The sequence below is a fragment of the Lagenorhynchus albirostris genome, chromosome 16, assembly GCF_949774975.1.
Source record: "Lagenorhynchus albirostris chromosome 16, mLagAlb1.1, whole genome shotgun sequence".
In the NCBI taxonomy this organism is placed as follows: domain Eukaryota; kingdom Metazoa; phylum Chordata; class Mammalia; order Artiodactyla; family Delphinidae; genus Lagenorhynchus; species Lagenorhynchus albirostris.
The window spans coordinates 43,452,831-43,470,362 of NC_083110.1; the positions used below are offsets into that span (position 1 = coordinate 43,452,831).

Below are 17,532 nucleotides of genomic sequence, written 5' to 3' on the forward strand. Positions count from 1 at the left end.
AACTATAAGATATATATTAGATATTAAATAAGATATTAAATATATATATATATATATTAGATATTAAATAAGAATCTCTCTTAGGTTGAGTTTCCAGAGAAGCAGACTTTGAGATAAAGATTCAGTTGTAGGATGTTTATTGGTTTGGAATTAACTCCTGTGGAAAGGAGAGGAAGAAAGCAGAATTAGGTTTAGGGAGAAGTTGAGCTTCAATGCAGTCCCAATAAAGACTTCCACTGACCCCTCTGGAAAGCCTAGAGCTGATATTGGCCTTTATATAAAGGTAGGCCTTTTATATACTTGCATTAGTCAAATACAGGTTGCCTCAGAAAGCAATCTGACCTTGGGCAAGGAAGCTCTCTTCAGAAAAGGCATTGTTGGAAAAGAATATAAAAAAAGAATGTGTGTGTATATATATGTATGTGTGTGTATGTGTGTGTGTATCTATATATCTGAATCACTTTGCTGTACTGCAGAAATTAACACAACATTGTAAATCAACTATACTTCAATTAAATAAAAGAAGAAGAAGAAAAGGTATTCTCTGAATAGTACCGACAACTGAAGCTTCTCAGTAGGCAACATTTCCAACATATAGGGGAATAATTTCTTTTTTCTTTGAAGGGAGATTTGAGAGGCATATCATACTGTTATCACAGCATCTCAAAATTAATGTATTCTCTACTCAACACCTGGTTCTTCCCCTAATTCCAAGAAAACAACTGGTCCTCTTTCATTTTTCCTTCTCAGTAAATTGCAACCTCAGTTGTCCAAAATCTCAAGCCAAAACCCTTCAAGTCATCTCTGACTTTTCTCTTTCTCCATAGCCCTCTCTTATTTCCAGTCAATCCCAAAATATCTCCAGAGTTCTGTTTGTTTTCACTCTTACCGCTTTCTTCCTGATACTAGCCACCATCAACTTATGCCTAGATTATTGCAATTGATTTCTACTGGACTTTAATCTCACCCCTCTCTGGTCTATTACTCACATAACAGAGTAATTGTTTGAAAAATTACCTAAAATAGCTTCACTTCTTTGTGAACATCATCCAATGGATTCCCAAATGACCCAGGATAAAAGATGATGTCCCTGTGACACCTACCTGACCTGATTTCCTAGTTCTCATCCTCTCAGCAATTCTGTTCCGGTCTCATTGACCTCCTTGCACACTGCCTGACTCCTGCCTCAGGGCCCATTCACTTACTGTTTCCACTGTCTGAAGTTCTCTTTTCCCAGACATTCACATTCTTCCCTTCCTGTATGTTTCCGCTTGATTCTCCCTTAGCAAAATGGTCTTACTTGAGCACCTTACAGAAAATAACAATAACCGTCTCACTGTGCTTCATATCCACTTTACCCCATTTGCTTTCACTCTGCGTGCACTCTTACTTATTTATTATGTCTACTGTGCCAAATATTATATTAGGTCCACAGTGACAGACTCTGTTTTATTCACTGTTGTATCCTCAGTAACTAGAACAGTGCTTGGAATATATACTATGTAATCAATGAAAGTCTGTGGAATGTCAGGTGGATCTGATTTCAAGAAAGACTCTTAGAACCAAGGTTTCAGACAAGTGTCATCAGTCTCTGGCAGTTTTGCCCCTCTTTGTATTGCTTAACTCTGTGTAGACTTTATTTTCAGGCAGTCTATAATTAGGGCATAGAGATGATAAAATAACATTCTTTTTCTTTGTTCATCTTATTCTTGATTAAATCTGAAATGAGGACTTGGGGTAATGGAGCCTCAAGATGAGGTAAAGGGGAATAAATGGATAAAGAGTTTTCTGAAAGAAAAGATACTGAAGTAATGAAATGCAATATACATCCCCTAGAAATTCCAAAAACATTAAAACATAATTTAAAAAAACCTGCTTGAATATATTTAGAAATGGAAGGACAAATTTCATAAAGGTTCATTTTAGCATTTCCTCCAGAGATTTCTTTTCTGGTTCCAATAATTTTATGCCTTTATGATTAGTTTACTGCTATGCTTTTCTAAACAAAGATGTGAGTGGCAGAGTAATGCAGAATTAACCAGCCCAAGATTTTATGGCTGCCAAAACTGAGAAATGAGGAATTCATTTAGAGGAATATGGTCACCAAAGCAATAAAGTAGAATATGAGATCTTTATCTTTAATGGAATTTTATGGACAACCATAAAGCCATTGAGTGCAGTAATAAAGCCATATTTTGCAGAGCTGGGCAAGAGACATTTCAAATTGATCTTTTTTTCCCTATTTACAGCTATATTTCTAATCTTTACTCTTATTTCTATCATGTCTTTTCTTAAAGCCATGGAGGACTTTCTAGTTTTCTAGGTAACAGTCAGTTGATACTCCTTGGTCTCTTTTAATCGTATTTTATAGAAATGGTGAAGATAGTTTATAACTTTAGTAGAAAATGATTTTCATTTACTTCATGCCAGAAGACTCTTGTATGATCTAAAGAAAAGTCTGCAATTTCTAAACCTTCTTGATAAAAAGAGGCTTTTTTTGTTTCTTATTTTTGGTTTTTCTTTTTAATTAACCAGAAGTAAACCATTCTGCTCTTCCTAAGAGTTAAATAAAAATGGACTAATTTGAAATCTGGGCTTGAACGTGGAATACTTGCTTGGGTAACTATTTGAAAGCTACTGGTATTTTAATAGCAGTGATCAGTATTACCTTTAGTAACTTGGCAATAAATGATCCTCTGTGCTGTTTCTTAAATAAACCTCAGTTTATTGCATGCCTTGAAGCTGTTTATTTCTTCACATACTAACAGCTATTGTTGATTAAGGCTTAAGTATGTAAATGCTGTTATTTTCCTGAGATACTGATAAATAGAAAGGAACAAAAACAGTGTTCCTGAGATATACTCAATAAACAGCTAATAGGTGTCAGTTTTCTAGGAGAAACAACAGGAGATCCAATTGATGTTGAGAAGTGCCTATGGTGATTCTATGCTTAACTACCAGGAATTGGTTGATTTGGAGCTAAGAAAACAATTTATTTTAGGTTAAAAAAAAAGTATTTGTATTAGAATAGTTACTTAAGAAAACTGAAGAATTCAATATCTCCTGTTCTAGTTTTGAATACTTTATATTTCACATGGATTCACAAAATCCCATAACAGTTTTAAAAAGGAAAGAAAAAGTCTTCATTTCTGCAGTCTTCTCCACTTACACACCTGCCTCACTCACGCAAAAGAAAAAAAGTTAAAATAAAAATTCCAGATTAAGAAGCATCTTTCAGAGATAGAGGCAGAATTATTTAATAATAAAAGTAGGCTTTGCAACAGACTTATTCCCTACAACCTATCCCCAAATAAAAGTAGTTCAGTTTTGATTTTGATAAACTAATGGTTAGACAGAGCAGCAAAATTTGATTGCCACTACAATTCTCCTAACTTATCCAGCATGTGCTGGGTGATTTTGAATATAAGTCGCCTTTGTGAATCAAAAAGAAAAATTCAGAGGTGTGCTAAAAACAGCAAGTGGAAATGCCCCAAATGTTTATGCTTCCTTTTCCCTTGTTTAGTTTTATTTTACAATTAATATGTATATATTCATAAATGCAATCATATCCATACATTATATTAGTTCTTTTTATGGCAGCTTTCTTTTATATTTTCTATTTTTGCTTTACTTTCCATTCTGTGTCTCCTTTCCCCCAGTTAGCTCTCCAGCACTTCCTCATCATATAAATCATTTTAACTGGTATGTTTCGATATTTTTCCATCATATCATGGTCATATATAATTATATAAAGCACAAATGTGTGTATGCATATGTTTACATATTCACACATAAACTACATACATAATACACATATATGTGTTTTCCCATTGTCATAAATATGTGTATATTTATTTTATGTTAAGTTTTCTTTTAAAATAATATACACTTACAGAAAAAATGTAAGAATGGTACAAAAACATTTGAGACTAAGTTATCAGCATGATGTCTTATGACCACCAAACACAATTTCTAATTTCTATGAAAAGCATAGTCCCTTATATATAACTACAACAGAACCGTTAAAATTAGGAAGTAACTTTGATACCTTACTACAATCTAACCCTCTGACTCCATTCAACTTTTGCCAGTTGCCCTGATAATGTCCTTTATAGCAAAGTGACCCAATCCAGGATCACAGGTGACCTTCAGTTGCCATGCCTCTTTACTCTCCTTAATCTGAAACAATCCTTCCTTGATGCTTTTGAAAATTGCAGTACACTTATTTTGTACAGCTTCCCTCAGTTTGGGTTCATTGATGCTTCTCATGAATAGGTTTAAGTTATGAATTTTTTTGGTAAGAATATCACCAAGAAGAGATGCTGCATCCATCTCACTGAATCCTATAAAAAAATAGTTTACATGTGTCCCATTACTGGTAATGTTACTCTTGAAAACTTGATCAAAGTTGCATCCGCCTTAAAGTATGTTGATGACTTACCTTAAGATTATATAAATGTTCTTTCCTCATTCATTTTCACCCATTATTTTAAAAAAACATTTATGTTCTTTAGCTGAATTATTTTTACAGTTGTTGGCAAATTATGATTTTATAATACCATGATGTCTTCTACATTTATGAGTTGGCATTCTACTATATACAAAAGCTTTCTTTTCCCCGCATGTATTTATTAATTTATTTATTGATATAAATATGAACTCATAGATTTCTGTTTTATTCGAGGAGTATAATCATTACTGTAATTATTTATTTTAGTGCTCAAATTATTCCGGAGTTAGTCTTGATGAGCCCATTTAAGCAGGTTCTTGTGTTCTTTTAACATATCCACATCATTCTTTGAGCACTTAGCTATTTTCTAGCACAGCAAGATGTTCCAGACTCATTTTATACTTTTCTTATACCAGTACTGGATTTAACCATTTCTCTAAAAAGCTCTGGTTCCTTTAAGTGGGAAATAGCATTTATAAAGTAAGTACTGGGTGCACAGAATATTCTATGAGTTGTTATTGGGTATCTCTGCTTCCAGGCCCCACTCAATGGACAGAGCAAGGCAATATATGTATGTATATAAGACTGCATGTATGTATATGTTCAAAAAATATATATACACGAATGTGTGTATATATATATATATGTATGCACACACAAGTATGTGTGATATATGCACCATACTCATTTGCATCTATGTTAATTTTATATTTACTATATGTGTATATATATACATATACATATATACATGTTATATGTAATATTATGTATTATAAATTTTATAGATTATAAAAATATATATATATATCCATTAGTTCACACTAATAACTGAAAATGGGAAGCCTGGCTCTTATTACCTTCAGTACATTACTTACTGAATGCAACCAGTCTTCTGTTTCTGACCCTCATTCTGATGCTCTCCTCACCCTTTCACGTTCTGACATCACCTGCCTGCCATTCCTCTCCTTCCAACAATTCTCATCCTGCTTGGATTCTGAAATCCTGTACAGGGCCATGCAAACACCCTCCTTCCTGAGTTCAAGCTTCAACACTTCACACCATCACTTAACAAGACCTGCAGCTACCACCACTCACTGAACTGTTGCCTTCTTCATTCCACTTATGTTGACATCCCACTGTAGACTGATGTCCCACTGTGTCCTTCTTGTGTTTACAGCACCATAACCCTACAACACAGTCCCCCACAACAGGCCATGCAAATGCTCTAATAACCCTCTTTGGGTTTTGCAACCACACTGGGCCACTACTCCCACACTGACCCTCTCACAGAAGCACTGCTAATTTCCCTTGGGCTCTGACATCCCCTTCCAGCTGTTTGAATGCCTTCCTTTGCCCCACTTGGGTTTGCCCCAAGCCTATACCAGGCTGCTGTGACAACCCTTTAACAAGAAATATTCCCTTTGCTCTGTTTAACTTCCAACACCCCACTCAATCTCTGACTCCGCATGTCGGTCACTGCCAACAATGTTTTGATGTTCTCAGGTGACAGCTTTTCTACTTGTCTTGTTAAATTTATTCCTAAGTATTTTATTTTATTTTTAATTTTATTAAGTAGAATTTTTCCCTTAATTTCATTGTTGATTGTTTATCATTGGTGTATAGAAATACTGCAGATTTTTTTAATTGATCTTGTATCCTACATCCTTACTGAACTCGTTTATTTGTCTAATAGTTGTTTTAGTTATAGGATTATCTATTTAAAAGATCCTGTCATCTGCAAATGGAGATAGTTGTGCTTCTTCCTTTATGGATGACTTTTATTTCTTTTTCTCTCCTAATTATTCTAGCTAGTACTTTCAGTACTTCGTTATATAAAAGTTTTGAGTAGAAATCTGTCTTATTACTGATTGTACGGGGAAAGCTTTTAGTCTTTCAACATTGATGCTAGTTGGTAGTTTTCTGTAGTTGTCCTTTATCAGGTTGAGGAAGTTCCCATATATCCCTAGTTTATTAAGTGTTTTTATGACAAAAAGGTATTAGATTTTGTCATACTTTCTCTGATTCTTCTGATATGATAATTTTTTCTTTATTTTATCTGTGTATTACATTAGTTGGTTTTCTTATGTTGAAACAACTTTGTATACCTGTGATAAACCCTATTTGGCCATTGTGTATAATCATTTTTATGTATTGCTGAATTTGAATTGCTAGTATTTTGTTAACAGTTTCTACTTCTGTTTTCATCAGCTACACTGATCTGTGGCATTCTTTTCTTCGGGTACCTCTGTTTGGTTTTGGTATCAGGGTAATATAAACTTTATATAATTAGAAAGTGTTTCCTCTGTTATATTTTGGAAGAGATTGTGAAGATTGTGTGACTTCTTTAGATGATTGGTAGAATTTACTAATAAAGTCAGTTGGGCCTGGTCTTTTCTTTATGGGAAGTGGCCTTTTTTTTTTTTTTCTTAAATTACTAATCCAATCTTTTTACTTGTTTTTAGGTCTATTCAGATTTCCTTTATCATCTTGAATCAGTTTTGGTAATTGTGTATTTCTAGGAGTTTGTTCATTTCATCTAAGTTATTTAATATGCTGGTAAAATTTTTCATAACATTCCCTTATAATCTGTTTTATTGCTCTAAAGTCAGTAGTGATGCCCCCTCTTCCATTACTGTTATTAGTAATTTGAGTCTTCTCTCTTTTTTCTTAATCCATCTGACTAGAGGCTTGTCAATTTTGATCTTTTCAAAATACCAACTTTTGATTCCATTGATTTTTTTCTGTCATTTTCCTACCTTTATTTCATTAACTGCCACTCTAGTTTTTATGATTTCTTGTCCTCTGCTTGCTTTAGTTTTATTTTGCTCTCTTTTTTCACTGTCTTAAGATGAAAAGTTACTGATTTGAGAACTTTTCCCTTTTTAGATACAGATGTTTATAACTCTAAAATTTTCTCTAAGAACTGCCATTGCTTAAGTTTTAGTGTGGTTGTCTTTTTTTTTTTTTCCTCATTTGTTTAGAAATGTTTTCTAATTTTCTTTGTATTTTCTATTTTACCCACTGGATATTTAGGAGTCCCTTGTTTAATTTTCACATATTTGTGAATTTTGAAATTTTCTTTGTGTTATTGATTTCTAATTTCATTCCATTGTGGACAGAAAGAAATGTCAGGCTTCTCAAATGCTGGGCTTCTGCAACATGGAGCTGGAGTTGGCCAGTACCTCTAGGGCAGACACCATAATCTTAGGCTGGATCTCTGGGGGAGAAGGAGTCCTAGGATCCTGGCTGCACCTCCAAGAAGTAGAGCTCCCATGATGCAGTGCTGGCTGGGGGTTGCAAGGAAACAGCTTATTGCTCAAATGCCACAGACTTGTCCTTCTGACTGAGATTTAATAGATTTTCTTAAAGCAGTGTTTCTCCAGATACTGTATACTTTTAGAACAATTTACAGAAACTTTAATTTTTACAACTATTTTTTTTTAGTAGTTAGAGTTTTCTTAGTGGAATAGGGTCCACAGAGCTCCTCATTCTGTCATTCCAGAAATGTCACCATTGTGTACTCCATTCTCACTCATTTTTTAATGAAAATATCAACTGCAGAAATATATTAAGAGGATAATCTTGACAATATATTTATGGGTTTAGAATAATGCATATTAGATATTGTTTTTTATGAATCATGGATTCCACTGAATTTGTCCTTTTTAGCTCCAAGTGTTGATGACTGATTTTTTCATCATTTTCTTATGCCCCAGCCCCACCTGTCCTTGATCCTCCATGATCAATTGATTAATTAACAAAGATCGAACATTCTGATACATTTTCAAACATTTACTGGAGATTTATTTTGCTATTTAGTAAGACGTAAACTGGATGAGAGAGAGAACAAGCAGTGCTAAAGTTGCCATGCAATATTGTAGATGACAAATTTTGTAGGTAAGACAACGAAAAAAATGAATCTTCAGGTAGTTAGGGAGAAATTTTGTTTTACCTGTTTGCTGATATGGTAACATATCATTTGTCCTACGTTGTCCAGTCATCCATAAGAATGAATCCTACTGATACCTGAAGGGTATGCTCTTTGAAAAACAACACTTTACAGATTTTTTTCTGAATTGTATTATGTATTTTTCATCTTTCTAAATATTAACATTAATAGTAAGTATTTATTAAGTACATGCTATGCACTAAGCATTCTAGATGTGGGCTATTTCGTTTAATCATCACGGCAGCCCTGAGTTAGATGCCATTTTATTTGAATATCGTACATGGAGTCACTGGGACATAAACAGGTTTAGTGACTTGCCCAAAATTATGTAGCTAATAAGTGACAGATTTCATTCCTAATTTTTTCTACTCCAAATCCCAAGATCTTAGCTACAACTTAAATTAATTCCTTAAGCAATACTTTCTATTTGAATAGAATTTTCTAAACGTCTTATTGCTTCATTTGATTCTATATCAACTATATAGAATATATATTTCAAGTGTTATTTATTCCTATTATATTTTATGGTTGAGAATATAGGTCCAATGACACACCCCAGTTCAGGTAGTTAAAAGTGAGATAATTAGAACTAGACCCTTAATCTTGTGATTACTGGCTCTGGTTTATTTTTAGAAGTGTATGCTTAACCAAAGTATACTAAACATTATTTAACTCTCAGTATTTATGTCGTAAATGATAAGAATTTTCTCAAAGGTGGCGACTGTATTGAATAACTTATCCCTGATTCCTAGCATTAAATATTTTGTTTATAATAGTTGCCCAAAACATTTTTTTTTTGCCTTACTGAACTCAGGATACTGTGACTAGTTCCTAAATTAGATTCCATATTTATATCAACAGATGGTACTGTGATATTTGAGGCTTAATTAACAACCTCTGACTTCATGCTAATTTATCTTATCTTTTTTAAGGTAGATTTTTCTGCTTGTTCCCCTCAATACTGTCATACCATTAGCTATATGCTTACTTCATTCAGTTTGCCTGGGTCTATTAACACTATTATTTTGAAAATAAATCTGTTTTTAACGTACTGAAGTCTGGGAAAACTAGCTAGTTAGAATTGTATGTAGGTTCTGAGGTTGGACTTGAGAAACCCTGGCACTAAAGTGCAAAAGTTTAAGTGTAGGATTTGTAGGTCTCTGGACCTTTATAAGCCTGAGAAAGACAACAACAAAAGCACTTCAATTTATTTAAAACTGAAAATAGCCACCTTATAGAAAGATATATTTTAGCTTTTAAAATGTTTCTGAATTGTATCTATTCAGTGTATTACCAAGTGTTGAATGTTGTAAACTGGCCAGAGCCAATGTCTTTATACAATAATTAGATTATTCTTGACTATTATGAAGTAGCTACCAATAGGTGGTGGTAAAATATGATTAGTGTTCTCTGTCACAACTTTGCTACTGCTTAGAGAAGTATGTCTCAGGCCAAATACTACGACATGTGTACATTTTATTAGCAAGTAAGACTTTCCTTTCATGTATCTGAAAACATCTTACAATTAAGTTCACTTTAGGCAAACGGAACAGTATTTTAGCAACAGAACTCAGTTAATATTTAGTTAGTATCAGGCAATAAGAAACTCCGAATCATTAGGTGGAACTCATGGAATCAACTTTTGGGTTCTGTTCCAAAAGACAGAGGACTCCTTGGGTCCTTACACTTTGTTCATACAATCCACATTATCCTTAACTTCTCATTTCAGCCCTTGTTATTCATGTGGAACATTTATTAATGTAATAAGGGAATCTTCTGGTGGTTAGAGGTAAAGATATGTGAAATACTAGTTGGCTCTAATGAAATGTTCACTAATACCCCTTTGGAATATGTTTTGACATAAGTCATTTATTCTTAAGATGTAGAATAAAAGTAACATGCACACACACATTCACACACACACACACACACACACACACACACACACACACACCTCTCTTTTCTGTCTTGAGTTTGGAAGAAATTGAAAGAGACAGACACAGAGTATGTAAGATGGATATCAAAGCAAGATATTTTTTCTAACTGTAAATATAGTTGAGTGGAGTATAAGACAAAACTGGGCACTACACTTCCTACTTCCTTCATTGCACTAAATTTATCCTCCCAGGCACAGGAAGTGCAAAGGTGGACCCACACTGTAAGTACTAAGGCATATCAGTAACAAAGCAGAAAGCATATCTGACTTCATGGAGCTTACATTCTAGTAGAAGAAAATTCACAAAATACATAAATGAGTTATATAGAATTTTAGAAGGTGATAGTGCTATGAGGAAAAATACAGGAGGGAAAGTGGTGAGTGAGTACATGGGGGATTGCAATTTGATCAGTGATGATTTCACTGACGTGACATTAGCAAAGAGCTGAAGAAGATGAGAGAGGTTGAGCCACCTGGTTATCTGGGGAAGGTACAAGTACAAAGACCCTGAAGTTCAGGCCTGCCTGGCATGCTTGAGGAAGAGCAAAGATACTAGTGGGACTGGAATAAAGTAAGTGAGAAGGAAAATTGTAGAAATGAAACCATCAGGTAATTGGGAAGGTGTGGAGATAAGTACTCTGAGTGAAATCAAGTACTGATGGCAGAATTTGAGTAGAGCAATGTCAAGAATACACTTCAAATTTTAAAGGAACATTCTAGATTCTCTATCGAGAATAGTCCGTGGTGCAGGCATGTAAGAAATTATGGAAATTAGTTTAAATTTTATTTCAGTAGTCCAGACTAGGCTTGGAGTGATATTTCTGGAAATGGTGAGAAGAGGTTTCAACCTCGTATTTTGCAGCTAGAAACTACAGGATTCATTGATGATTGGATGTGGAAGGAAGACATAAGTTAACACGGCTACTAATATATGGCTTGTGCATCTAGAAGGATTGATTTTCCATTAACCAGAATAAAAAAAATGTCAAAGGAGTAATTCAGTTTTGGACATGTTAAATTTGAAATGTCTTTTGACATGTAATTGAAGCTATTGAGTAGAGAGTTGGGTATGATTTTTAGGGAAGAGATATGGACTAAAAATATACATTTGAAGTCTTGAGCTTTTTAAATGCTGCGTAAAACTTTGAGGTTGGATGAGATTCTTAAGGGAGTGAATGTAAAAGACATCCAAAGACTAATTTTGCTGAGGAGAAGAAGACCAGGAATGGAGACCCAGAGGAACATGTGTCCTGGAAACTAAGGGTAGAAATTGTATTAGGGAGAAGGCAGAGATCAGTTATGTCTGATCTAATGTCTATGCTACTGATAGGTCCAATGAAAAATAGGCCAACAAAGCTAAGAAACAAGCAAAAACAAGGATTGTGAATTGATCAGTTGTTTTACTGATAAGTAATTTATTGGTGATGTTGAAAAGAGCAGTTTCAGTGCAGTAGTTGCGGGAGGTTTAGAAATATGATTGAAATTATTTTAGAGAGGATGAGAAGAGAACAATTAGAAAAAGTAGAATGCAAAACTCTTTCCCCATATCTTGCCCTAGATGGGAGATCAGACAGTACATTACCAGTAATAGGAGGAAAGATGTAGTGTATAGTTACAGGATTGTTTATATATACATATATATATAAAATTCGGAGTGCTTGCAGAAAATTGCTTCAATCTGCTCAGTGAAACAGTAATCAGGATCACCAGCTGAGAATAAAGATGGGGTAGGATAAGCTGGAGACCTGAGGAGAAAGTGTTAATAATCATAATCATATAGGAAGAGAGAAAGTGAATGAAGTAGCCAAATATAGTATAATAAATGGACAGGATGAAAGGTCTTAAGGGATGCTCATGTAATACAGTGTCATTCTAGATTAGCTGCATTTTTAAGTTTCAGATGTGCTATATTTGCATATTATTTACTTTTTTTTAAAGTAAATTGAATAAACTGACTTTTTTACATAAATGAACTTATCTCAGAAAGGAAATTTTATATCAGAATGATAAACGACAAAACACTACTTGACATAAAAATAAAAAGATTAAGTCATACTAAAATATATTCATAAACATTATTACTTTGTTAAAAGACCAATAATTTAATCCCAGGAGTGCACACACATTTTTGGAAAAACTGCTGTCCTGAATTGAAAGCTTCAGTTCCTGCTCTCAAGCAGTTTAATAACATAAATCAGAACTTGTTTGCCTAAGTGAGAAAAGACAAGACCATCTAAATATGTTCATTTTATCTATTTTAGAATCCCTATGGGCAAGTACTTTGTCTTAACGTCCTGTGAAATGTGTAGAATCATTCTGTGTGCATAAAGTGTACTCTACCAGATGGTATTTGGTGGTTGTGTTCATCTTTAACATGAACAGAATATTAGTTTATAAAAGATTTGTTTTCTTTTTCAAAATTCCTATTTTCCAGTCTCTAAGCACACTGCTTATTTAGATAAATCCTTTTGGGTTCCTGTTGGTGCTTCTGAAAAATGGGTGACTTGAATTTAGATGCAGTGGGTAATCTGCTTGAGCAGACTAGAAGGAAGAGTTGGTTCAATCTTTAAAGATACTCTTGTGACCTCTCCCGTTGCGGAGCACAGGCTCTGGACGCACAGGCTCAGCAACCATGGCTCACGGGCCCAGCTGCTCCGTGGCATGTGGGATCTTTCTGGACCAGGGCACAAACCCGTGTCCCCTGCATCGGCAGGCGGACTCTCAACCACTGCGCCACCAGGGAAGCCCTTTAAAGATACTCTTTGTCAAGCAATAATAAAGGAAAAACTTGCTTTATTTTAGTTCACATGCTGTAAACATGCATCAGCAAACCAATGCCTCAATTGCATTACTTGCTAGCTATCCAAAGTGAGCGTCATTCAATCATTTAACCTGAGGTTAAATAACTCAGGTTGTTTACCTGAGGCCAAGCAAAACCAGAGCAAGTCTTCCAGGTGCTTGCTCTTCCTCAAACTCATTAGGCATGTATCCACCTCAGGACCTTTTAACTTGCTCTGCCCTCCACCTGGAGGGCCCTTCCCCACACGACTTGCTCTCTCACCTTTTACAAACGTTTGCCAATTTTTTTTTTAACATCTTTATTGGAGTATAATTGCTTTACAATGTTGTGTTAGTTGCTGCTGTACAACAAAATGAATCAGCTGTACATATACATGTATCCCCATATCCCCTCCCTTTTGTGTCTCCCTCCCACCCTCCCTATTCCACCCCTCTAGGTGATCACAAAGCACCTAGCTGATCTCCCTGTGCTATGCAGCTGCTTCCCACTAGCTATCTATTTTACATTTGGTAGTGTATATGTGTCCATGCTACTCTCTTACCTCGTCCCAGCTAACCCTTCCCCCTCTCTGTGTCCTCAAGTCCATTCTCTATGTCTATGTCTTTATTCCTGTCCTGCCAAATTTTTACATTTTTCTGATAGCTTTCCTGGTAACCTCTTTGTAAGTGCAAACTCACCCTACCCTTCCATATGTCCTTCCTGAATTGTTTTATATTTTTGTAGCACTTATATGGATCTGAAAACCATATTATATAAATATATGTTAATTATATATATATAATTTTATATATAAATTATATATAACTATAATATATATTCTATATAAATAAGTAATTATATATAATATATTCTATATAAATACCTATAAATTAATTATTTTATTTTTTCTCTGACTCCCACACTACAGTGTAAGCTGCACAAAGGAAATATTTTTGTCTGTGTTGTTCTCTGCTGAAGTCCCAGTGCTTAACACAGTGTAGATATTCACTAAATATTTGTTGAATTAATAAGTGAATATTGTTGTTGATATTGAAGTTAGGTATCTTGCCTGAGAGATAATAGTATAACCATGTCTGGAACCCAGGTGCTTGGCTCCAGAGCCTACACACTAAACTCTATGATAAGCCCAGGGGAGATGCCTACTGTTATACTTCTCTCAGATCTTGAGTAAAGGGCTCGTATCAGCATTGACTGATCAAAAATAAAGGCATAAGAAATGTTTTTGTACTAAGGCTGCGTAATTCCTATCTGTTATATTATGGAAAATATTAACTAATAGTAGACTCTCCTTTTTAAAGATGAAACAGTCACTATTATCTCTAGATTAAAAAAAAAAGGTGTATCTTCCAGTTAATTATACAGAACTCTAATTGGAATGGTGACAGAGAGAGTAATAGAATTGAAGTCTTCTGCATTTCCCTTTTGACTATAAGGTTATTGCAAGGCTTAAAAGAGATAAGGCATGCAGATATAATGTCTGACATCTAATAAGCAGTCAGAAAATTTTAACTTAAGGATTCACTATTCTATATCATATATAAATCTCTGCCCATCATGTAGAGAAGGCTGGCTAGACTCATATATAGAAAAAAAACCTATTTTAAAAATGTTTTTAGAAATATATTTTAGGTCACACATATGCACATTATCAAATCTTAATACTCCAAGAATTATTGTTTCTGCTGATCTTTCCAATTATTATGCATTATTTCTCCCTTTTGATGTTGGTACATAGAGATACATGGTATTTAAACAAGTGCTAACACATGTAATGGATAGATTTCAGAACTCTGATCTAGACAGCACCATTCCCCCTTGTTTAGTTGACCGAGAAATTATGAATCCTCCCTAATTACTACACTGTTTGCCACAGATCCTGAAACAACAACAAAGGATTGGCTAAGAGGATAAAAAGAAGAAAACAATCAAATAGGATTATCTTCTAAATCCTGGGTCTTCAAAGTTTCCAGTAAGGGCACAACCTCACGTGTGAATGAAATAGGCAAATTATTGACTCTAACAATCCTTAAAAGTTTGAGGTATTTAAATGGTCAAACAAAACTGAAGAAATATTCCACAGTACCTCAGGGATTGAAAGTAATTAATTGGGCTGAAAAAAACATTGAGAGTCCTCTAGGAATTCTTCTCTATTTTTATTTTAGTAACTTAACAAAATAATGACTTGTATAAACAAAGTAACAGCATTCACAGTGCTCTCATCCCACAAAAATAATATTAAATATTAGAGTAGATCTGATACATTAGAAGAAAGGTTTAACATTAATCTGGATTTAAAGTAGTTTACACAAAGTTATCTTGCTTCAGAATTTCTTCTGGCTTTTATGAAAACACAAGACAATAAATTTTCTCTCAAAAACAACAATAACCACATACCAAAAACAAAGAAATTGATAATATCTATAACAATATGACATTAAAGTGACTGATTGAAAGAGGAAAACAACAGAAAACATTTAGTGTGAACTTTTTAGTGATAAAATGTAGTCTCCAGATACAGCATAATTCTGTGTTTCTCCAGTAAGTTAACTGAGTATCATTATTTGTAGTTCCATTTTATCTTTTTTATTAATACTTGTCTGGAAAAGGACAAAAAACAAGGGGAAAATATCAACCATGTACTATTAATCCCATTGACTGTGTGGTAGGTGTTTAATTATTTTGTTTCTCATTCTCTGCCCTTGCCCTTACATTATAATTAATTTAATGAAATTTAAAATTTTAGATTTAATTTGAATGTTTCAAAGGTATTATCATAAGTAGTTTATTATTTCATTATATTTTACTATTTTATTTTATTCCATTTGTGTGTGTGTGTGTGTGTGTGTGTGTGTGTGTGTGTGTGTGTAATAATGCATAATAATGCCATAGCCTTACTAAAAAATAAAATCTTGGCCTGGGAAAAATGGTTACTTTGCTTAATTAAAAATGGGCTGTGGGGCTTCCCTGGTGACGCAGTGGCTGAGAGTCCGCCTGCCGATGCAGGGGACACGGGTTTGCGCCCCAGTCCGGGAGGATCCCGCATGCCACGGAGAGGCTGGGCCCGTGAGCCATGGCCGCTGAGCCTGTGCGTCCGGAGCCTGTGCTCCACAATGGGAGAGGCCACAGCAGTGAGAGGCCCGCGTACCGCAAAAAAAAAAAAAAAAAAAAAGGGCTGTGGTGAAGGTGCAAAGGAGAAAGCAGGAGCACTAGTCAGATGGTTATTACATAATCCATGAGGGAGATGGTATTTGGAGTTCAGAGACAGCCAGATAACTGCAGATATTCTAAATATAGACCCAATGGAATTTACCGACGATTACCCTGGGGAGTAAGAATGTTCAGTTAAGGTCAAGCAAGTAGAAGGATGTAGTTTCTGCTATTTACTGAGATAATGAATACTGAAAGCAGCAGGTTTTTGTCTTCTTGAGCAGTGGGAGAGTAGCAGAGAGAGATCAGGATTGGGGAGTTTTAACATTTAGAATTGGGGGTGTTTATAATTGATCTAATTGGGGATCAAACAGGCAATTGGATATAGGTCTGAAATTCAGAGGACAGGGCTGGTTTAGAGATGTGAGAGTCTTCAACATAGAGTTTTAAGCTCTGCAGTTGGATGAGGTTGACAAAGTAAGTGAAGTCCAAGAACAAACCTTTGGAGCATCCTATGTAAACATGTCTTATAGATGAGGAAAAATCAGCCAAGGAAAAGAGGTAGTAGCTGATAAGGTAGAATTAAAAGCAGGAGAATAGGATGTTACAGAAGCCATATGAAGGAAGTGTTTTATGGAGGAGACACTTTTAACTAATCCTACAAAGCTTCTCCCACAAAACCTGGCATTTAGTAAATATTACGTTATTACTCAGTTGTCCCTGGACTCTGGAGTTTATGTGGTCCAAGAGAGGTTTCTGGCCACCCATCCACTGTGGTAGTTGATAGGGCTGTCCCATGACCAGGGCTCTGAAATCCATGTCAAAGCCATCTGATCTACCTGCAGAAATGGTGCTCCCTGTTGGTCTGGACATGGGATTTCATAATCAGCCTCTTATGGCTGGAACGGTTATTGTCTGGTGTTTGAAAAGACCCAACATAACCACCACTTTTGTAGGTCCTGCCAACTTCAGGGCAGTGCCTGCCCATCAGAGAGGTTGGTATCTCTGCCAGCCGAGTAACTTATAAATAAACAAGATTTCCCCTCTGCCTGGGGTCATGCTTAGGCAGATCCCTCGCCCATCCCTTTTATATCATCCAGATTTCTTTCTTCACCCAAGTCTTCCATAAGGGGACTTAATGGATAATTGAAAAGGAAATTATTGGATATTTTAGATGGTAAAATCCCAGACTCCAGTGCCACAGTATACAGTGTGTATCTTTATTTTGGGTAAGAGAAACTCAGAACTCA

The 17,532-nt window shown here is 35.0% G+C and overlaps 1 protein-coding gene across 1 annotated transcript in view; it reads left to right on the plus strand.

Moving 5' to 3' along the window:
- PCDH15 (protocadherin related 15) overlaps positions 1-17,532 on the plus strand; it is an 817,584-nt gene that overhangs the window by 558,259 nt on the left and 241,793 nt on the right. The window lies entirely within an intron of this gene.